General features: G+C 41.6%; 1 protein-coding gene and 1 long non-coding RNA gene across 3 annotated transcripts in view; one reads left to right on the top strand and one right to left on the bottom strand.

Moving 5' to 3' along the window:
• ERBB4 (erb-b2 receptor tyrosine kinase 4) overlaps positions 1-23,561 on the top strand; it is a 1,781,744-nt gene that overhangs the window by 641,026 nt on the left and 1,117,157 nt on the right. The gene's annotated exons all lie outside the window — the stretch shown is intronic.
• Positions 555-23,404, bottom strand: LOC117360768. The gene is made up of 3 exons (XR_004539509.1): positions 23,284-23,404; positions 17,258-17,303; positions 555-1,875 (listed from the first exon to the last, which is right to left on the bottom strand). It is a non-coding gene; the product is annotated as an uncharacterized LOC117360768 (long non-coding RNA).

Below are 23,561 nucleotides of genomic sequence, written 5' to 3' on the forward strand. Positions count from 1 at the left end.
ACATTGTGGAGTTTTGAAAAAGCCCCTAAAAGTGGCCTTAGCACAGAGAAAAGACCTTTTTTTGCTACAGCTTCATAAAAGGACCCCTTGGCAATTTAGACAATCAGAATATTCTACTGAAGTGAATTACATTTATTTTTTAAAAGTCATTATGCACACAGCGCTACCATGGAATGCATAAGTGCTGTTTGTCAAGCAGTAAAACACTAATTTATAGAGTAATATTTAATCAGACAATACTAATTATATGAACACAATTGCCATCAGCTAGGAATGTATGGTACATTGCAAATTAATGTTTCCTGGGACCTGAAGAAGAAAATGCAAAAGTCCCAAAAATGGTAAAATAGAAGGTGATTCTTCTTTTTTTTAAATTTCTTTATTTATTAACTTTTCAAAATTATATTCCAAACATTAACATCTTGTACAGAAAGCATAATCTAAGACATAAAAATTAAACAAGATTCATCAAATAAAAATAATGATACATTCCTTAATTACACTCAAGTCCTCATAAATGATCCTAGATGTAGAGAAAGGAGTAGTTACTGAAACATAATGTATATAATAAAGATATATATAACTGCTGCTGAAACTAAGGACTTATTCATTCTATACAGTAATTGTTGTTGTTACACCATCCTTTTCCAAGCATTTTAAGGAGAGAAAACTGACTAAATGAGAAGGATCTACAAACACATATTTAAGAGAACTGTATCTGATAATACACTTGCAAGGGTACTGTAAAAAGAAGATACCCCCTAACTGGGTCACCCCTGGTTTCAACATTATAAATTATTGTCTCCTCTTCTGCGTTTCTCTAGAAACATCAGGAAAAATCTGTATTTTAAACCCCAGAAAGTCCTTAGTTCTATTTTTAAAGAACAGTTTAAGAATCCAATCTTTATCTGGAGATAACGCTATAGTCAACAATAAAGTGGCTGGTACAGCTACTTCTGTATCGGATTTCTCCAAAAATGCAGAAACATCCAAAGGACCCTCTTGCTGATCACGATCCTGAATTTCCTGAGACTTCATAGGTAAATAATAAACCCTTGTAAGGGGAGGTAGGGAATTTGCTGGTATTTCCAATACCTCAAGAAAGTAACGTTTAATCGTATCACTAGGAGTGATTGAGGAAATCTTGGAAAAATTTATCAAACATAAATTGTTAGCTCGATTGCAATTCTCAAGGGCCTCAATCTTCCTCCTTAGCATAACATTGTCTTTTACAATTAAATCTTGATTTTGTTTAACTGTGATTATCTCTGTATCCATTTTTTTACTATCTAATGTCACCAGTGACAAGTCTTGTTTTAGAAGCTTTATTTCTTCTTTCTGAGTTTTTATTTCTTTATCCAAATGCTCTATTCGTGGACTAAGAGAATTACCTAAATTCGCCACCAAATCCCAAAGGGCGTCTAAGGTAACCTTTGGGGGTTTAGAAGGTGAAAAAATTACTGCAGGTGTAGCACAGTACAGTTCTTGAGATTGTTTTATCTCCTGAGACGCTTGTGCCTCATAAGCTGAAGATGTTCCAACCGCTTTCCCATTCTCTGTGTTGTTTCCATAAGCAAGCTCTCCAAAGTAGCCTCCGAGGTTAAGAGAACTTCCTCTTCCAGGATATTCTCTTCTCGCGGGGAGCTTGCTCTTTGCGATATCGGTTGTAGAGGCGGAGTCCTGAGGTCGGGGCTCAGCGTGACATCTAGCCCAGGGATATCCGCTGCGGCATTACTCCCTGCCGGCAGCTCCAGCGGGCGATTCCCCGACGGTATTTGTCCTTGTTGAAGTCATCTAAGAATTTAATCTATAGGTATAGTTGATGGTTCTGGGCGTCGGGAGGCTCCACCGACGCTCTTTCCCCTTCTCTTAGGCCTAATTAGAGAGATAGAAGGTGATTCTGAACAGTAATTTAGCCTGTACAGCAGGTATGCACTTAAGTTATTTTTGAAACAACGTTCAAGTCAGAAATGGGACGTTACACTCGTAACATTCCCCCCCCCCCAAAAAAAAAAACCAACAAAACATCCATCTTGTATCCATTTTCGAACAGGAAAAATATTGTGGTTTCCTGTTAGAAAATAAATAAATAAATAAAACATGCAAATTATGAGGGGAAAGGATGTATGTTGGGCAAGATTTCTACAAAAATGGCCATCCAGACATCCCTGAAGAGCAGAGATTTAGCCTAGTGGTCAATGTAGTGGGCTTAATCCAGGGCACCTAGGCTTATGTTCCACTGCAACTCTCTTAAATGGTGAGCCTTCCAGAGACAGGGAAATATCTACTGTACCAAAATGTATACCAGCTTTAAATTGATTTCAATTTTAGCTTCAGTAAACATATTACTGGTTCTAGAGGGCTCAGAATTGAAAGGTGAAAAAAAAAAGAGTTGAAGTGGAATTTGAACCAGGGTCCCCTGATTATCAGTCTACTGCACTAACCACCAGGCTAACCTTTAGACAGAGAATGGTAAAATTTTTGCAATCTGGTGGATTACAGGACCAGAATCAACATGGATTCACTAGAGGTAGGTCTTGTCAGACAAATCTGATTAATTTCTTTGACTGAGTGACCAGAGAATTGGATAGAGGAGCACGCTAGATGTGGTGTATTTAGATTTTAGCAAAGCCTTTGACAGTGTTCCACACAGGTGTCTAATAAATAAATTGAGTGTCCTCGGGATGGGCTCCAAAGTGATGGGCTGGGTCAGGAACTAGTTGAGTAGAAGGCGACAGAGGGTAGTGGTCAATGGAGATCGCTCTGAGGAAAGGGATGTTACCAGTGGTGTGCCTCAAGGTTCTGCTCTTGGGCTTGTTCTTTTTAACATTTTTATAAATGATATTGCTGAAGGGCTGTTGGGTAAGATTTGCCTCTTTGCAGATGATACCAAAATTTGCAATAGAGTAGACACCCCAGATGGTATGAATAACATGAAGAAAGACCTAGTGAAGCTTGAAGAATGATCGGAAATTTGGCAGCTAAAATTTGATGCTAAGACATGCAAGATCATGCATTTGGGTTACAAAAACCTGAGGGAATGGTACAGTTTAGGGGGTGAAGAACTTATGTGCACGACAGAAGAGCGAGACGAGTGTGATTGTATGTGATGATCTTAAGGTGACCAAACAGGTTGAAAAGGTGACGGCAAAAGCTAGAAGGATGCTAGGGTGCATAGAGAGAGGTATAGCCAGTAGGAAAAAAGGAGGTATTGATGCCCCTGTATAAGACTCTGGTGGAGACCTCATTTAGAATATTGTGTGCAATTCTGGAGACCGCACCTTCAAAAAGATATAAAAAAGATGGAGTCCTTCCAGAGGAAAGCTACTAAAATAGGTGTGGTCTTCATCATAAGGTGTATGGGGACAAACTTAAAGATCGCAATATGTACTGTATACCTTGGAGAAAAGGTGGGAAAGGGAAGATATGATAGAGATGTTTAAATACCTGCATGGCATAAATGAGTATGAGTTGACTGTGCAAGTCTGCCCTGCCTTAGTTTTTCATTTTATACCATTCATTTTCTAATTAGAGATCCTCTGTGTTCATTCCATCTTTTTTTGAATTCCGTTACTATTTTTATCTCTACCACCTCCCTCGGTAAGACATTCCAGATATCCATCACCGTCTCCATGAAAAATAATTTCCTAACATTACTTCTAAGTCTGCCACCCCACAACCTCAATTCATACCCTCTAGTTTTACCATTTTCCCTTCTCTGGAAAAAGATTTGTACACATTTTCACGTCTTCCAGTCAATTCTCATATGTCTTTTGGCACAAACCCCCATAACTCTGGCTTATTTTAATCACATAATCCAAAAACAATGAGTGAAGGAACAAAACTCACTCTTACATTGACAACTCCACTAAACTATTAACTTCACTCGCGGCACTGCTCCCAGGCAAAAGATATTTACAACAGAGGAAAAAAGTCTCAGGTTTAAAGAGAGCCAAATATTCAGTTTTACTTCACAGGCATCATAGGCATAAAAATTCTCCGGAACACTGGTTAAATAGTAAACTTAGGGCAATGCAACCATGTGAGTGGCTCTAACACTAAACACTGAAGCTGCCCGAGGGAAGCAACAACGTTGCACACTTATTGCCCCATTACCCAGAAGAAGTGGTTGGTTTACCATGAAACATGGGTCCAGATAGGGGGGGGGGTGTTTAGTGTTAAGAGGTGCTCACCAAACTCTTTAAACCACCCTCATAAAAAGAGGACATTGTGTACACAAAAAAAGAGGAATAATGATACGAGGACTGTTCAAAAAGTTTCAGACCTTAATTTTTCTTGCGTAAACAAATAAAGCTAGGAAGGCTTGGTTTGGTGCATGTATGTAGGTGACTCTAATGCACATGCTTGAATTTTTTCTCGCTTACAGAAGCTGTCAGTTGCCGGCAAACCGCCAATGAGTGAGGAAGTATAAGTGAGCGCCGTCCAATTTTCATTTTTGACAAACTGACAAAAAAAGTTGAATAACGCTACTGCATTAAATTTTGTGTAAAGCTTGGCGCTTCCCAAGTGGAAACAATCTGCAAGACTGAACAGGCCTTTGGGGATGAAGCAACGGGCACCACATAGATAAAGGAGTGGTACAACTGCTTCAGAGATGGCCGCACATCAGTGGAGAGTGAAGTACGTTCTGGTAGGCTGTCAACATCCAGAAATGAGATCGTCATTGACCAAGTGGGGACCCTGGTGATACAAGATCATCAAATCACCAAGGGGTACTACCAAGAAGTTCTGTGTCACCTTCTTAACGCTGTGAGATGCAAATGGCCGGACCTGTGGGCAGCGGGCAATTGGCAGCTCTTTCTCCATAATTCACCTGCCCATTCTTCACATTTGAGATGGAGTTTCCTGGCCAAACAGAACACACCTGTGATTCCTCATGCTTCCTAATCTCCCGACATGGCTCCATGTGACTTTTCCCCAAGCTGAAAATGCCCCTGAAAGGGACCAGATTTCAGTCAAGAGAAGACATCATGCACAATGCGACAGAACAGTTGTAAGCAATCCGAAAAGAAGCGTTCCAACGCTGCTACTGACAATGGTAGAAAAAGTGTGTGGCAGCCCAAGGGGACTACTTTGAAGGAGATTGGTATAAGATTGTTGTATCTGAATATGAGTATTTTTTATGAATAAAGGTCTGATACTTTTCGAACAGCCCTCATATAGTTCTAAATAGACCAACAAAACAGTGCCGTAGCCATGGGTGGACCATTGTAACGTGGCCATTAAAATAATTTACCGCAAGACCATCTACCATCACCCATTTTAGTAGGTGGTAATGGCTCACACAGTAATCCTGCGATAACCAGTTAATGCGTGATAATATAGCTGTGCTGATTGTTGCAGGAATGCCAACTCGCTGCCTCCTGACACGCTCCCACTTCTAAAATAGAAAAAAAATATAGCCTGTGGATTAGCACACATTAATATTGAATTTATTGACTTATTGTATTGCAGGATATCCAATGGTATCCCATGGTACACCATTTTAAGCTACATTAGGCCCTCATTAAAGCCTAATGCAGCTTAGTGAAAAGCCCCTCAGGTAAATTGGACTCACATTTTATTATTCAGTCAAACTAGCCGGGACGCAGGATGCTCACTCTTTCTTGCTCAGGTGGAGCTCTGCCTGTGTTTGCCCACAAATGATTATCATTGCTTTAGGTTGATATGATAAAGCTGAAAGGAGGATGACTTGTCAAAAAAAAACAACTCTTAGCGTTGCTCATCAAACAAAATCCAACTGTTTCCTATGTCAGATCTGATAGCTACATAAATGTCCTGGTGGGCTCTGGAACATTTTGCTTTTAGACTTTTGAGCTCAGAAGCTTAACTCTAATCCTGTGAATCAGACAGAGCTATAGCTAAGAAAACAAGAAGCTCCTAAACCTTTGCATTGACCTCTGCAGGACAACTAAACATAAACAAGCACAAACCGCACTTTCAGGAGACTTCTATAAATGGCGTTTAAAAATGCACGTGCTAATTTAGGTGTGTGCTCAATTTGCACATGCACTTTAATGTAGTAACAAGTCTATTAGCACCAGGAATTGGGCACTAACAAAATTATTGGTGCTAATTTGCAACAATTTGGATTTGTGCATACATCTTGCTAGGCGCTATGCTGTAATGATGCACATGGACATATTTTAGTGCGTAAGTGAAAAGGGGGCATGGCCATGGGAGGGGCATGAGAGGGTCAATGGTGTTCATTAAAGATGCACACAATATTAGAGATTTTGGTGGATCTGCATCTAATTTAGACACAAGGATTTATACCAGGTTTCCTTTGGTGTAAATCCTTGCATCCAAATTGTGGTGCAAGATCCTGGTGCTAGGCCCTATTCTTTAAATCAGGGATCTCAAAGTCCCTCCTTGAGGGCCGCATTCCAGTCGGGTTTTCAGGATTTCCCCAATGAATATGCATTGAAAGCAGTGCATGCACATAGATCTCATGCATATTCATTGGGGAAATCCTGAAAACCCGACTGGATTGCGGCCCTCAAGGAGGGACTTTGAGACCCCTGCTTTAAATGGTGCCCAGCTTGGAGTACTCAGTGTTCATCTTTTTATTTTTTTTTTTCCAGTACTCATATTTGGTTGATATTTACTGAATTTAGTCCATTTTTATTGTTCCACTCCAGTCATCCATAGTTTGAACACAGTAGAGACAAACTGAGGAGTAACCTTCACAGACAAACTTGTAAACAGAAAAAGGGAAGGTGAGTTAAGGTCTCACTCAGTCACAGATTCACATTCTGGAAACTTTATTGATATGACAATTTATGCATCTGTTGCTAAGATGTAAAAGAGGTAGTTTTTGTGCTCCCAATGGATAGAGTTACTAGATTTTTGTCCAGAGAAACCTGGACACATGGACCTGCCCCATTCTGCCCAATGCCCTGCCCATTCCACTTCTAGCCCCGCTTAATTCTGCCTCAAGCCCCACCCCATTCTGGCTCTATCTCTGCCCACCCAAAGCCTTGTCTTTGTTTTACGACCTCTGGGCCATGTCTGGAGGGTCTCCGAGCATGTGCGGATGCATGTGATATCACCCGCATGTGTTCAGAGGCCCTCCAGACGCAGCCAGGAGGTTGGGGCTTTCCAAAACCCGGACAAACTACCTGGTTTTGGAAAGTCTGTCCAAACACCCAGACATGCCCTCTTAAAAAAGACATGTCTGGATTTTCTGGACGGCTGGTAACCCTACCCATGGAGCTTTCAGCCTTTTGAATAAAAAATGAGACAATGTCCCTACTCTATGGGGATTTTCGAATGAAAACCCAAAATATTCTCCATCAACCTAATCACACTCCTTTTTTTTTTTTTTTACATTTATGCTTTACTCACACTGGGAAATGGCAGGTTTCAAATTGACTCTTGTATACGGCTAAATACATGTTTACCTGCATAAACTGTATAGAAAATTACAGTGAAAGGAAAAATATATAATGATGATAGTTTCTTTCTAAAAGCTCTCACGATCTCGTCTGTGCTCCTCTGCTACTATTACTACTACTTCTGATCAGTTCTATAGTGCTGCATGTAAGAGACATTCTCAACTGGACAGAACTTACAGTCTAATCGGACAGACAAACAGGATAAGGAATTACAGGAGTGACAAAATGGACATCGGCACGCTCACTGCTTTCCTTTCACTGCTCCTGCTCCTATGCAGGTCTTCCCCACACGGCTCTTGCTTTACATCCTGTGTAACTCAGACGCTCACTGCCTGTGTCACTCACAGGCAACTTGCTCATACAACTTCTTTCTTACCTGTTTCTGTCTCACAGCTCTCTCCCTCTACTTGCTTAGCTTTTACTCCTCTTGCTTTCTCTCTGCCTCTCACACTTTTATTTTTCTGTCTTCATGCCTGTGTTTTCATTCTCTTGACTCTCATTGCCCTTTGTCTGTCTTTCAGGACGGGAGGATCTTCTAGCAGTCTTGTCTCCTTTTCTCCTCGTCTCTCTTTCTCCATGTTCACTGCTGTACTGTCTGGGGGTAAAAGCTGTTTCTTAAGGTGGCACCAAAACTGGCTGCGATAGACTATCTCCTGCTTGGTCTTGCCTGAACTGCCAAAGTATTTCAGTAGCTAGAATTAAGGGCAGCCATGAAAAGGGCAACATATGATGTTGATGCAGGGCAAGACCAGAACCAGACTGGCACCTCCTTAAGGCAGTGCTCGCTGATCCTGAGCAGCAAGCTCTCTGTCAAATGTTTTCTTTTGACTGAGTCTGGCACAGCTGCCGTCATTTACGTACCCATGTTGTATATGTTCACCAAATTAACCAATAAAACAGAGAAATCATATTGCAGAGACTGAGTCTTTGTGGTAGGGCTAGTCTCAGTTAGGGCGCTGGTCTTTGACTAGAGGGCCCCCATGTGAGTGGTCTGACCCAGCAGCGGCAATTCTTATGTTCTTATGTTCATATTTACTAAAATGAGTTAAGCAACAATGCATGAGGTATAATGTCGGTGCGATAACAGTACATGCTAACAGATAATTTTACAATTATGAGGCGCATTTAATAAATTATCTACCTCAGTAGGAAAGACTTGTTTTTAAACTCTTGTTTTATTTTTCAGTATAGTCCCCTGATAGCTGCATACACGTCATTCACTTTTCCTGCAATTACTTTAACCCCTTTGAAAAGAATTCTTCTGTTTGATCTACAAACCAGGGCGTCACAGCTTCCTTGATGTCTTTATCACTTGAAAACTGCTGTCCACTGAGAGATTTCTTCAAAACTCGAAACAGGAAAAGGATAAGCGCCCCACCCTATAGGGGGGAAGCGGCGACAAAAGGGCCGAGGCCTTGCCCGGGAAGGGAAAGGGGGGAGGGGGATGAGAAACAGGGGCAGAGAGAAGCAGGGCCGGGACCTATTAGGGACAGGGAGGTAGGCATAAGGGGTGGGGCGAGTGAGGGTGAGGCAACCTGAACTGAGGCGGAAGCTGCAGTCCGGCCTTCGCCTCGGGAGCATCGCAGCGTTTTCCCCTGCGCTCTTCCAACCGTGGCCTAGTTATTCTGCCTGCTCACCCGATGTTTTGTTCCCGAGGCAGGGTGGTGGCTTCTTGGGAGGCAAAGGAGCTCGGTTGCGGTATACTGGGTGAGACGGGAGCTGTTCGAGAAGGGAGTATGGCAATGGAGTGACGCAGCGTTAATTAGCTTTCTGTGCTCTCCCACTGCTTGGTTATCCTGCCTGCACTGCCCCCTTATGCTCACTGTGTAGCGTGGCGGTTCTTCCCTCCGGAAGGAAGAGAATAACCCCGGTGAAAGCGGCGCTGCTAGGGAAGGGAGCATGGGGCAGTTCTGGGTAAGCAGCAGAGGTATTGGTTGAGGCAGCAGGAGGTCGGGGAATGCGCGCAGGGAGGACGGCTGGTGTTTTTCTGTTGCATTGTTTTTGACGCATGAGAAATGGTGGCTCTTCAGTGCAATTGCGGCCTGGGTTTTGGGTCCCAGTGGCGGTTTTTAGCCTACTTTTCTCCCGTATAGGTGTTGGGGAAGTCGCGGTTCATGGGAGGAAGAGGACACCATGCTGCCTGCTAGCCCATGCTTTCCGTGCGCTGCATTGTGGAGTTCCACTGGGACCGGCGACATAAAAGTAAGCATGAGGCATTCAGGCAGGAGAGAGAGGTTTCCATTTGAAGGCCGATAGTGCTCTGTACTGTAGGGCATTGTACTTTGTTTCTCCCTCAGCAAGGTTTCGCTATCTCGGGTTGTGGTGGAAAAATTATAGGGGGGTCATAGGCACAGCGTTATATTTGTTGATAGCAAAAGATGTGGCAACATATAGCCTTGCAGAATCAAGTGAGGTAAGCACTCAAGGCTTACTTGTCTCCCTGCTTGGATGGCGGGGAGGCCATGTGGCATGACTGCAACAACCGACAGGTGAACGGCCCTTCCTTGAACTGGATGGGGAGAAAGCGGGGCAGCTTGAACGGCTCTCCCATGAGAACGGTAGCCCAGCCAGATATGCTGGACAATACACAGATCAGCTGATGATTATAACTGAGATGCAGCAATAGGATGTTGTGCTATGCTATATATTAATGTGCATGGCGAATGAATATGATGATATGCATTGGTATCTAAATTGTTCATGGTTAACATTTTGGTATGTTGGTATTTGCTGTTTGTTTGTTTGCATTAGGGCTGCGGCCATTAATAAATTCACATTTTGTCAAAGAGCAGTGTGTCTGTGTAGTATTTGCAGGGTATGGAGAGTTGGGTTAAGGGCAACAAGTGCTGAGTGCCAATTTTGTAATCCGGAAGACCTAGGTCAGGACTGTAGGATGGATGGCTCAGCTGCTGAAACCCACATTCTCGGATGGCAGCTTGTGATTGTCATGACATGTGCATTGGCACATTGTGAATAAGCAGCATACCTTCTGTGAGTTTTCCTCATCTTTTCTCCTTGATTGACTCCCACAGAGCGATCATTGTGTTGGCGTAACTCTCCCTGGATATGGTTGTTTTGTGTGGCATGAACTTCAGAAGCAAAAGTCCTTTATCATCCCAGAAGACAGTTGCCATGACTTTGCTTGCAGATTTTTTTTGTCTTGAACTTTTTTTGTGGTGGGGGATGACTTATTTTTCCATTGCATTGACACCATTCTGAACTCCGGTTCTCTGTTACAGACCCTTCTCATCTCCAGTCACCAAACAATTAAAAAAATTCACTTAGTCTTCACAGAGCATCTCCAAGTTTTGGCCTTCTGACATGGCATCGGTATTCTTAGAACGCATCTTTCACTAAATTTGGGCATGCCCAACTTTTCATGAATTATTTTCAAAATGTACTTGCCAAGATGCCATTTCTTCAACTATTCAGGAAACCTTAATTCAGGGGTGTCAAAGTCCCTCCTCGAGGGCCACAATCCAGTTGGGTTTTCAGGATTTCCCCAATGAATAATCATGAGATCTATTAGCATACAATGAAAGCAGTGCATGCAAATAGACCTCATGCATATTCATTGGGGAAATCCTGAAAACCCAACTGGATTGCGGCCGAGGAGGGACTTTGACACCCCTGCCTTAATTTGTCTGACAAAATTAAATCCTTGACTTTCTTGCACAGTTGGAGGATCATCTTCAGTGGACTTTCTACTCCACTTACACTGCTTTCTACAAAATTTTTACTTTGTAGGATAATGGGTCAGATTTTTTCCCCTTCTTTGGTGAGAAATTGTATCACTGATCCGTGCTCCAAAATCTGCAGGTTCTTATTTGACTCACACATCCTGTTTCTTGGAATGTTAGACTCTCACTGAGATGCAACTGTGAATGAGTAACCTTGAGACATGTCACAATATGCACGCTTGTTTCTTTATTTCATCCTCAGGTAGATAAATTATTGAATGCTCCTACTACTACGTATTGGGTAACTATCTTGCAGTAACTGCAAATTTGTACCATGCTTTAGAGCAGTGGTCAAACTCACGGCCCAGGGGCCACATGTGGCCCACCTGGTACTATTTTGAGGCCCTCGGTATGTTTATCATAATCACAAAAGTAAAATAAAACAGTTTCTTGATCATATGTCTCTTTAGCTATAAATTACAATATTATTATTAAGACTTAGCCAAAAGGAAAGATTTATAAACTATAAAGAGTTTTACTTCATGCAAAATTGTCCTTTCTTTAATAAGACATTAATTATTTTTTTCTGAGGCCCTCCAAGTACCTACAAATCCAAAATGTGGCCCTGCAAAGGGTTTGAGTTTGAGACCACTGCTTTAGAGCATCCATTTGATTTTATATAGTCAACAGCCATCCAAAGTAAATCACAGTTTGGCTTGAATTAATTCTATTTTGTTGCAACTTCAACCTGAACAGTGAATGAGAGGAGTGCTCCAAGTTGTAGTTAATTTTGGCAGTCTATTAACTTGTTTTTCTTTCCTCTCACTTAATGAAAGTGCACTGGGATGGAATACAGTCTTACTAACATATGCACTCTGTTCCCGAAAATCTATAACTTAGAAAAGTCGTATTCTATCTAAAATTCTTTGCTAGAGGTTTCCGGATGGTTCAGGAAGTCTGTCAACTAGTGTGGCAAATATCTCCCTTTCTGTTGTAGGTATAAATACTTGTAACTAAATAAATAATTGTAACTTTTGGATTTCACAACAATGGCGCAAATAGCCAAAGCGGGTTATTCAGTAACAGCAAAGTCATTATTTGTTCATAATTGTAGTGGGGTGTCTGCCAGTCTGTTTCTCTCCTGTCTCACCACTAATCCCCATTTCAACTTTGCGTTTTCCAGACCTGTGCAATAAAATCCTAAGAAGTCTGGCCTTCTGCTCCCTGACCCCAGCATTTTGTAGCACGCAGCCCAAAAGCCTTTAATCTTTCCTGTTGGAAAGTAAAATACAGTAGGCGAACTGATTCTGTCCTCCCAGAAAAAAGTGCTGTGTGTGTGTACACTGTTAATTAAAATGCATTTAGGTAAAGTGAATGGTTGCAGTGGCCAGGCACCTCTCTGCAGAAAGCCCCCTCACTGTTCAGAGACAAAAACAAAAAACTCCTTAGGAGCTTTCCTTTTCCTGGGTTGCTATGGGATTCGGTGGCAGTGCTATGAGCCAAGACTGTGCTCTCTGCAACCTAATGTCCCCATCAAATACTTGGCCCTCTAGAAGAATGCCAGTTGTATAAAAGAAGAGGAAAGAATAGCACTCATTTTTCATGCTCTCTGGCTGAAAAGCATCATTCAGGAGAAGGGGAAATGCTTTGGTAATAGAGTACAGTGGCAACAGAATTTGGCAGGGCACCCTCAGCGAATTAGTTCCCCTTCACACAAAAACGCATACACAAAAAATGCTTCTTCTTTTTTTAAATTTTGGATTCTTTCATTTATAGGTTCATTCACTCCAGCGCTTTGAACTCCAGGGGCAAATAGTGGTCAATATCAGCTTTTCTGATATACTCTGCCTTCACAGAAGGGATATTTAGCTGTTCTTTGAGCTGTTTGGAAACTCTTCAAAGAATTATTCCCCAGAAGAAGCTGAAGCTCTGTTATGCTTTCCATTGTTTGACTTCTCGCCACTCCTTTCCCACCCAGGAATGGCAATTCACACACCCAATGGGAGTTTTGCTGACCTCTTAACACACGCACAGAATCTGTGCACATTTTTAAAAAAAAGTTTTCCTGCTCCGAACAGCTGAGTGGCAAAAAAAAAAAAAAAGGTTTCCTGTCCTGCCTCTCAGCTGTTCGGGCTTCCCCTACCAGCTCTGCGCATGTGTGAGAGTCACTCTCACAACAATCGAATGGATGGGAGCGATGGGGATTACAACCTCTGATCAAATCATTTGCATGCAAACTTTTTTGTGCATTAACAGTTCTTTTGGAATGGGCCATAAATTAGATCAGAGCAGATCCACGTAGTCATACTGTCCCTGTTTAGTGCATCTAGTTCTCTTTATGGTGAATATAAGTACTGGATAGATTCTCATTTACTCGAATAATTGCAAGTTAAGTCTTTTTTTTTTCAATTCAAATTTCTTTTTTTTAATTAAATAAAAAAACAGGTCTAAGTCATAAATAGAGTCCAAAACAGAGTCCATAATAGAAACATAAGTTCATCATTAACTAACAATGGCCTACACAAAACAAAACAGTCATTTCATGGATACAGTCAACTGTTGATCATGGTCATTTATGTTGTGATATATCGCTTAATCAAAACTATAGGCTCCTTTTACAAAGGTGCGTTAGGACCTTAACAAGTGGAATAGCGTGCGCTAAAATGCCGTATGTGTTAGCCGCTACCACCTCCTTTTAAGCAGGCGGTTATTTTTCAACTAGAGCGTGCTATAGCATGTGCCAATCTTGTGCGTGTGCTAAAAACACTAGTGCACCTTTGTAAAAGGAGCCCTATATGAAAGCAGTTTACAAACAAAATTAATAATAGAAACATAGAGAGATGACGGCAGAAAAGGGCTATAGCCCATCAAGTCTGCCCACTCTACTGACCCACCCCATTAAGTCTGAGTACTAATGACCTAGTTCTTTAACTCGACCCTCGTAAGGATCCTACTAGGGCATCCCATTTATTCTTAAAGTCAATAACGCTGGTGGCCTTGATCACCTGCTCTGGAAGCTTGTTCCAGTGATCTACAACCCTTTCTGTGAAGAAATACTTCCTTATGTCACTATCGAATTTCCCTCCTCTGAGTTTGAACGGATGCCCCCTTGTGACCGAGGGTCCCTTGAGAAAGAAGATGTCTTCTTCCATCTCGACACGTCCCGTGATGTATTTAAATGTCTCAATCATGTCCCCCCTCTCCCTGCGCTCCTCTAGAGTGTAGAGCTGCAATTTGTTTAGTCTTTCTTCGTACGAGAGACCCTTGAGCCCCGAGATCATCCTAGTGGCCATCCGCTGAACTGACTCAACTCTAAGCACGTCTTTACGGTAATGTGGCCTCCAGAATTGCACACAGTACTCCAGATGAGGTCTCACCATGGTTCTGTACAGTGGCATTATAACTTCAGATTTGCGGCTAACGAAGCTTCTATTGATACATCCCATAAGTTGCCTTGCTTTGGATGAGGCCTTCTCTACTTGTTTGGCGGCCTTCATGTCTGCACTGATGATTACTCCCAAGTCTCTTTCTTCTGAAGTCCTAGCTAGTGTTTCTCCATTTAAGGTGTAAGGTTTGCATTGAGTAAAAGAAAAGGACCTTTATGGGTTAATACAAAAACAATTTCTTTTCAGATCTGTAGTTCATCAAGACTCGAGCATGAGTCGATTTTACCTTACAACAACAAGAGAAAAGGATTCAAACAAGGAAAGAGTTGGATTATAATAAAATAGATCATGTAATTAAAAATATCATACTCTAGAACAGGCCTGTACAACTCCGGTCCTCGAGGTCTGAATCCAGTCGGGTTTTCGGGATTTCCCCAATGAATATGCATTGAAAGCAGTGCATGCAAATAGATCTCATGCATATTCATTGGGGAAATCCTGAAAACCTGGCCTAGCAAAGGAGGCCTGCTCTAGAATAGGGGTTCTCAACCCAGTCCTTGGGACACATCCAACCTAAGTTCCTTCTAACGTGAGTGTGTGAGCAATCACTCAGTTTTTGTGAACATCGCTCACAGATTTCAAATGTTCGCTCACGCATGGAGCTGCTTTGCCTTCCTGCCTCTATGTGTGTCGTACCACAGTCCTCAGCCCCAGAACCGTAATTGATATCAGAGGAGGCAGAAGGACTGGCACAGCCAAAAGCGGTCAGTCACATATATAGGCTAGCTGTTTGGATTAATTAGCTTTAAACTGCTTGACCTCCCTTCTTGGATTAGTAAGTGGGATTATCACATTACAGCGAGTCCGGAGAGAACCATTTAGGAATAGGAGATTTTAGGACAATATGAAAAAGTTTTTTTGTCAGATTCATAAGGGGAGGGTGGTTTGTAGATAGATAGATAGTCTCAGGGTGCACAGAGCGAGTTTCTGGCAGATGATGTCAACCAGAAGAAATGGAAGAACCTTGTCCAAAATTCTTGGAGAAGTCTAGTTGATTTGGGTTGGCTTTTTTTTAAGGATGGCAGACATCGCCTGACAACACCATCGAAAAACAAATACCTTACCAGCTTGGACGTCACAGCAAAATAGGGCTCATAAGCTTGGACAGGTAAAATGCTCAGTCAAACAGATCTATGCACTTTTTAATCTGCATTTTTTACCATCCCCTAATATTACTGTACTGTATATTTAATCTTTTAAAATAATTTGTCTTGTAAATATTTCATGAAAAATTCCTAAACCCATCTTCCCCTTTTTATTAGCTTATCTATACCCCCATTATCTTTCTCCACCCCTATGTTGAACTGCTATAGATCACTACATAGACACAACAAGGGTAATTTTATAACAGTGCCTTATTGAAGAAAGCAAGTAGGTGGCTAATTAGACATTGATTGATTAAACACCAACACAATTTGTTGAAGTACAGACTTTGACAAGATGTTCTTTTAAGTTTTGAGACTTTTTTCCTCCAGCCTTTTTTATATATATATTTAACATTTTTCTCATAATTTTCAGTGAAATAGATTCAACACATGTTTAATTTTGATTTTTTACTTTCTCACTGGCATTTGGTGGTGGTACAATTGTATAAAAGCCCATTTTAGGTGGGTAAAGCACTGTTTTACTCATGGAAATGTTTTTGAAAATTACCTCTTGAGATGATTGTACTAGGAAAGATAGTCAATATGACAGTAAAGCTGTATAAGAACATAAGAATAGCCATATTGGGTCTGAAGTATCAATAATTCACTCTCTGAGCACTTGTAGGCCACATCTGGAAGCAAAGCCTGACCACAAGGTGAATGTGAAAGCAAAAAAGCTTTTTTTATTTGAAGTGCCAGTTCGCAAATACGCAAACTCAGTGGTTCAAATGGGGAATTTGGTTGCAGTTGATGCAGATAGGTGATTTTGTGCATCATGAATGAGAATGGTCTCTTGCTCATATCAAGTAGGTCCTTAGAGGGAACATAGCATCCAACCAGTCAGGTTTTCAATGAACATGCATGAGATAAATGTGCATGCACTATCTCCACTGTATGCAAAGCTATCCCATTCATATTTACTGTGGATATCCTGAAAACCTGACTGGCTGGGTGGATCCCAAGGACTGGGTAGAGAACCCCTGCTCTAAGGCACTGTTTTCAAGTCAGTCCTTTAGTACCCACTTTCAGGATATCTACAATAAATATGCATGAGATTGATTTGTATATACTGTCTCCATTGTACACAAATTTCTGTCATGCATATACATTGTGGATTGAAAACCTGTCAAGGGGGCACTTGGAAAATACTGTTCTAGAGCAGTAGTTCCCAACCCTGTCCACTAGGCCAGTCAGGGTTTTGGGATAGCCCTAATGAATATGCATGGGGCAGATTTGCATGCCTGTCACCTCCATTATATGCAAATCTCTCTCATGCATATTCATTAGGGCTATCCCAAAAATCTGACTCGCCTGGTGGTCCTCCAGGACAGGGTTGAGAACCACTGCTCTATAGTATAATAGAAATAATAGCTAATCATCATAAAATAAGGTAAATATACAAAAGCACACAAAAGCAAAAAGACACAACATCAATAAAGATATTGACAACTGCACTAGAGGTCACAAAGCCCAATGGGATCCATTGGATTCATTTGTTTTTATGGGGGGGGGGTTGGGGGTTCCATAGTGAAAATGGCACAGCGTCCATCTCTCAAACTGGCTCTTACCTGGAAATATTTCTGGGAGAAAGAACCTGTGGATCCCTGATGACACCTGCAGGAGGAACAAAAGGCACTATGGATTATTCAAAGCATTACACGACTCTTCCCCCTCCTATCGAAACAACCGCTTAAACCAAATCTCCACCTCAAGACACAGAAGAACCTCGAACCCTTTCGCCTTCCCCCCACTCAAAGGCACACAACGCAAGAAAATGTTTGACAACCTTCTGGCAACACAAGCAGCAAAAATCAACCATTCCATCTCCAATCTTATGACAATATCAGACAACTTCAAAACATTCAGAAAAGAAATCAAAACCCTGCTTTTCAAAAAATTCATCCAAATATCTTAACCCCTCCTCTTTTACCTCCAGAAGATTCACCTACCTTCAGATAACCTTCCCCCAAATTACCCACCTTAACACCTTCCAATTAAACAAATACCATAAATAGATTGTAACCTACCCTCTCTAACTGCATTCATATGTATTTTTCATACAGTTCTTCACTGTCAGTTTAATTTCCATCCTATAAGTTCACATAGAATTTTTCTTTTTTCAACCCTCTTTATTTTCTCTTCTTTATTAATTTCCAGGTACTTTAGTTAGATTGTGAGCCTTCGGGACAGTAAGGGAATTTTTTAAGTACCTTCTTACTTCTCATTTATAATCTTAATGTATATTTTCTTCAAACCGCTTAGAACCTAACGGATGTAGCGGTATATAAGAAATAAATTACATTACATTACATTACATTATAGCAAGTTTAAAAACCTATCATTTTACAGTTTGAGATTTTCAAGTGGATTTTCACAGTCAAGCTGTTCCAGCATGTTGGTGATATCACACTGAAACAGGGATGCCTAGTGGACACAAGGCATAACTGAAGATGAGAGGGGATAGTAAGCAGGCATTGTCGTTAGGAGAATATGGAATAACATACTAAACAGAAACAGGTAGCCCAGAATAATATACCTGGAAGGTAATAGTATAGTAAGAATTTTAAAAAGGTACCCGATATGAGATAGAAAGCTAATGTTCTTTATGCAGTAAAGACGTCCCATGATCATACTTTTTGGCTTCAAATAATAGCTTAACAATAATGTTTGGATTAGCTGCTGCCTTCTAATGGAGGACAGCTTAGAGCCATGAAGTAAGAAATTATAGTAGTCCAAGTACAAGAGCATCAAGAATGGAGAAGGCATAGAATGTTCTGGTTCAAGGTTGAACAAATGTTATGCAGCTGTTTTAGAACATTAAAAAAATTCTTTTCAGAAGCACCCTTTATATAAAAAATTTATTACTGTGAACCTGAGTTTCATATGACACATCCGTATGCATTCTAGTAAGATATCCCCAAAACTTCTCATCATGAGAAGGAAAAAACGTATTTAAAATTCAATCGCTATATAATTCATTTAGTTCCCTGATAGCCCCATAAACTTCTTCTTTTCCTGCAATTACTTTAATCCCCTTGAAAAGAATTTTTTTTTTTGTCCTTCAAACCAGGATGTCACAACTTCCTTGAGGTCTTCATCACTTGAAAACCGCTGTCCATGGAAAGATTTCAAAACTCAGAACAGGAAATAATCCAAGGGAGCCAGGTCAGGACTGTAGCGTCAATGGCTCAGGTGTTGAAACCTACATTTTCAGATGGCAGCCTATTATTGTCATGACATGCACTGGTGCATTGTCGTGAAGAAATAGCATGCCTGCTGGGAGGTTTCCTCATCTTTTCTCCTTGATTGACTCCCGCAAAGTGATAATTCTGTTGGCATAACTCTCCCCAATTATGCTTGTCTTGTGTGGCATGAACTCAGAAGCAAAAGTCCTTCATCATCCCAGAAGACAATTGCCATGACTTTGCCTGCAGATTTTTCTGTCTTGAACTTTTTTTGGGGTGGGGAGATGACTTGTGCTTCCTCTGCATTGACTCTCTTTTGGACTCAGGATCTCTGTGATAGACCTAAGTCTCATCTCCAGTCACCAAAAGATGAAAAAAATTAACTTGGGCTTCACAGAGCGTCTCCAAGTTCTCCTGACAGCACTGGAGCCTCATGGCCTTCTAACATGACATCAGCATTCTTGGAACCATTCTTGTACTAACCTTGGACATGCCCAACTTGTCATAAATTATTTTCCAAACTGTACCTGCCGAGATGCCCATTTCTTCAGCTATTCAAGAAACCTTAATCAACTGTCTGACAATATTAAATCCTTGACTTTCGTGCACATTTCTATGGAAGTTGCTTCCACAGGCCATCCAGTATGAGGGCCATTATCAATGGACTCTCTACCACACTTAAACTGCTTCCTCCAAAATTTTACTTTGTAGGATAATGGGTCAGACTCACCATAAACTGCAGTCATGTGTTCATGGATCTCCTTTGGCTTTTTCCCTTCTTTTGTGAGAATTTTTTATTACTGAACGGTGCTCTAAATCTAGCAGTTTCTTAATATGCATGAGGACTCTCCTGATATCCTGTCTCTGGGAATGTTAGACTCGCACTGAGCCATAACTGTGCATGAATAACCTTGAAACATGTCACAATGTGCACAGACTTGTTTCAACATGCTTGCTACTTTCTTTCATACTCAGGTAAATGAGTACATATTTGTAAAATTCTGCCCACTGAAGAACAAGTCAAATCAGAAGAATCCTCAGTCAGAACAATTTTAGAAGACTTCATATTAGTTCTCAAAGAAGACTACTACTACTACTATTAATCATTTCTATAACTCTACTAGGCATATGCAGGTCAAAAGAACTGGCATAGGCAGCTGCTTAAGGGGAAAAAAAGCCCAGATGCTATCACCACATTGGAATTACCATGAAAGTCTGCTTAGTTTGGGCACTGACATCTTGTCTAATTTTCAAATTAATCTCTGATATAACCTCTTTGGGTTGAACTCCATAGTTTGTCAACATCTTCGAGTTAGAAACTTTTAATAGGATTTTAGTAACAGAGGTAATACTTATCACCCAAAAAGATCAAGTCTCCAGTGATGAACAACTTCTTCACTAAAACCACTCACCAATGTGATCAATGGTGCCAAGTTATTGAGACAGAATTCACTCAACAGTATCTGGAAGAACCTTGATTCAGCTAGTTGAAAAGCAAAGTCAGTTCCCCCAAGATTGAGCCAGTGCCTTAGCTAGACAGCTAATTTTGGGTGGGCCTGAGCCCAAAGTGGATGAGCCTCTCTCTTCCTCTCCCCCAGCCTGTGCAGAAGTCTCTCTCTTTCCCTTCCTTCCCAACCCCCAGCCCATGCAGTTTCTCTCTTTCCCTCTCTTTCTAAACCCCCCCCAGCCTATTTAGCATCCTTGCTCTTTCCCTCCCTTCCCATCCCATACAGCATTTGCTTTTTTTCCAGTCACTGGCAGAGGTTCCTTCATCCTGCCAGTGGCTGACCTGGAAGCCTTCCCTCTGATGCAAAATGCAAACACATCAGAGGGAAGACTCTGAGTCAGCCGCCTTCAGCATGTAGAAATCATTGCCCGCGGACTGTGGTTGCTGTGTGGATGGGCCTGAGCCCAAACTGGGCAGGCCAGACCTACCCATACCTGACCCGTGGCTATGCCCCTGGATTGAGCCAGTGCAGGGGAAGATTGCTGGAGTATAGATGGGAGCTGGCTTAGTGGGAGATACCACTAATGAGCTCAAAACTCATTCAGAGAGGTCTGAGTCTCATAATCCCTTTTCTGTACTAGACTAGACAGAATTGAAAGCTGACAAGATTCTCCAACAAGCATAGTTGAAGTAATCTTTCTTTTCACCATGAGATAAGGAATCTCGCAGAGAGATCAGGCATAACATACTAATGTGTTGCCATCTTGGATCCTCTTCAAAAATTGTTTATTTTCCTCCTGTGGAAAATCATAAGAGTAAGCCCAGGGCACTATTTTCTTCTTATTCCATGTCTAATTCCATCAGAATAAAATAAAATATGACTCTGGAAAACCATTTACAGAAGTGTGCAGCAGATTGTGGCTGCTTTTAAAGTAACAGCACTGTATTCTGCACTGTACAACATGGCACTTATCTTTTGAAGAGTGGCAGCAATTGCTGATAACTACTGCACAAGTACATCAATACTACCCACACATCATTTTCCTCCTGCCCCTCCCATTCATATATCTTCTTTTTTTTTTTTCTTGGTCACTCTCATATTATCAGACTCTACAATATAAATAGGCAATACTGATGTACCACTAGAGCATTGGAAAATATCTATTTTTATTAGAAACAAAATGGGGAAAAGAGTGCATTATGCTGCTCCTTCTCACTCCTCCTCCCTCTTTTACGAATGCATAGCACAGGTTTTAGTGCCAGCAACGGCGGTAACTGCTCCGACGCTCATAGGAATTCAATGAGCGTTGGAGCAGTTACCGCCACTGCCAGTTTGGGTAACACTGAGACACAACAGGAAGTTAGACACATTATACAATGAACTAGTTTCCCATAATTTGTTTGGGGGAATTGGCGAGAGAATGTGTTGAAGTATTTCTTGGAAGGGTGAAAGGATGTGTATAGGCAGGGGCTATAAGAGTGAGTGTGGCTCCTTTTACTAAGGTGCGCTAGCGTTTTTAGCGCGTGTCAACCCCACGCTATGCGCCAAAAACTAGCGCCAGTTCAATGGAGGCGTTAGCATCTAGCGCACACAGCATTTCAGCGTGTGCAAAAACCGCTAGCGCAGCTTAGGAAAAGGAGCCCTATGTGTACGCACAGCAGGGGAATGGGGAGATGTAGGATTTGGGATATTTGAAGCAAAAAAGGAAGGTGTAGAATTTTTCAACATATTCACACGTTTCCCTCCCCCATACTTATTCTCAACTTAGAGGCCTCTTCTACTTCCCTCCCCAATCTTATCAGCTACTTTTCCCACCCCCATCCTATCACCTACTTTAAGAGTTACCACTTTCACAAATTTCTGAGTAACAGGGCCTAGTCTCCCCATCATCTATGGTTCCTGTTCTTCAGCTGGACCTGATCTTCCCACTATTCTCTACCCTCATGTCATATTTTAACTGTCTAGGTAGCTGAGCCAGGTCTCTATGCCCTCTGCAGCTCCAGTTTGTTTGGTGTGATCAGCTTCATTGGCAGGATTGACTCTCTAGACCAGGGGTGTCAAAGTCCCTCCTCGAGGGCCGCAATCCAGTCAGGTTTTCAGGATTTCCCTAATGAATATGCATGAGATCTATTAGCATACAATGAAAGCAGTGCATGCAAATAGATCTCATGCATATTCATTGGGGAAATCCTGAAAACCTGACTGGATTGCAGCCCTTGAGGAGGGACTTTGACACCTCTGGTCTAGAGAGTCAATCCTGCCAATGAAGCTGATCACACCAAACAAACTGGAGCTGCAGAGGGCATAGAGACCTGGCTCAGCTACCTAGACAGTTAAAATATGACATGAGGGTAGAGAATAGTGGGAAGATCAGGTCCAGCTGAAGAACAGGAACCATAGATGATGGGGAGACTAGGCCCTGTTACTCAGAAATTTGTGAAAGTGGTAACTCTTAAAGTAGGTGATAGGATGGGGGTGGGAAAAGTAGCTGATAAGATGGGGGAGGGAAATAGAAGAGGCCTCTAAGTTCATTCATATCATATAATTATTTTCCTTATAGCCTCAGGAGAGAAGTAGATAAGGTTCCCTCCAAACAAACAAACAAACCCAACAACAACAAATTGTCCAGCTACCTTGAAATGTTAGCCCTCCACCTTCAGCAAGGCACAAACTGAAGATAGGGGATGGGAGAATTCCACACATATCCTATATTCACAGACCCTTTTCAATTCTCACGGTTGCTGGCTCATAAATATAAATATATCTTTATAGAAGAAGTAGCTGCCCTAAACTTCAGGCAGTGCATCCCTTTCCCTTACAGTACTGATTAAAAAAAACAAAAAAACAAACACCAGCAAAAGAAAAAAAAAAAAGAACTCCCCAAACAGGGACTAAGGTCAGCAATTGTTCTTCTCATTCCATAGGAAGGCTTTCTAAGTTCTCCAGCAGAAGTTCCCCAACCTTTTTATTTCTTTCTCTGGACTCTGTAAATTCAAAGGCTCTGACTCCTCCAGAGATTCTCCTCCTGTCCTATTCCTCTTTGGATCTTTTTTCCTGGAACTCTGTGCTCTAGCATTTTCCCTCGGTGCTTTCAGGGTTCTTGTTCCTCTATTGGTGAGATCAGCTGCCTTTCATTGGCTCCCAGGGAGGAATAAGTATATCATTTCCCTCAAGTGATTTGGTGTTTCTTCTGAGGTAGGAGATTCCCCTCCACTTTCCCCCTTACTAAAGAATATAGG

Source organism: Geotrypetes seraphini, chromosome 5 (genome assembly GCF_902459505.1).
Source record: "Geotrypetes seraphini chromosome 5, aGeoSer1.1, whole genome shotgun sequence".
NCBI classification, from domain to species: Eukaryota; Metazoa; Chordata; class Amphibia; order Gymnophiona; family Dermophiidae; genus Geotrypetes; species Geotrypetes seraphini.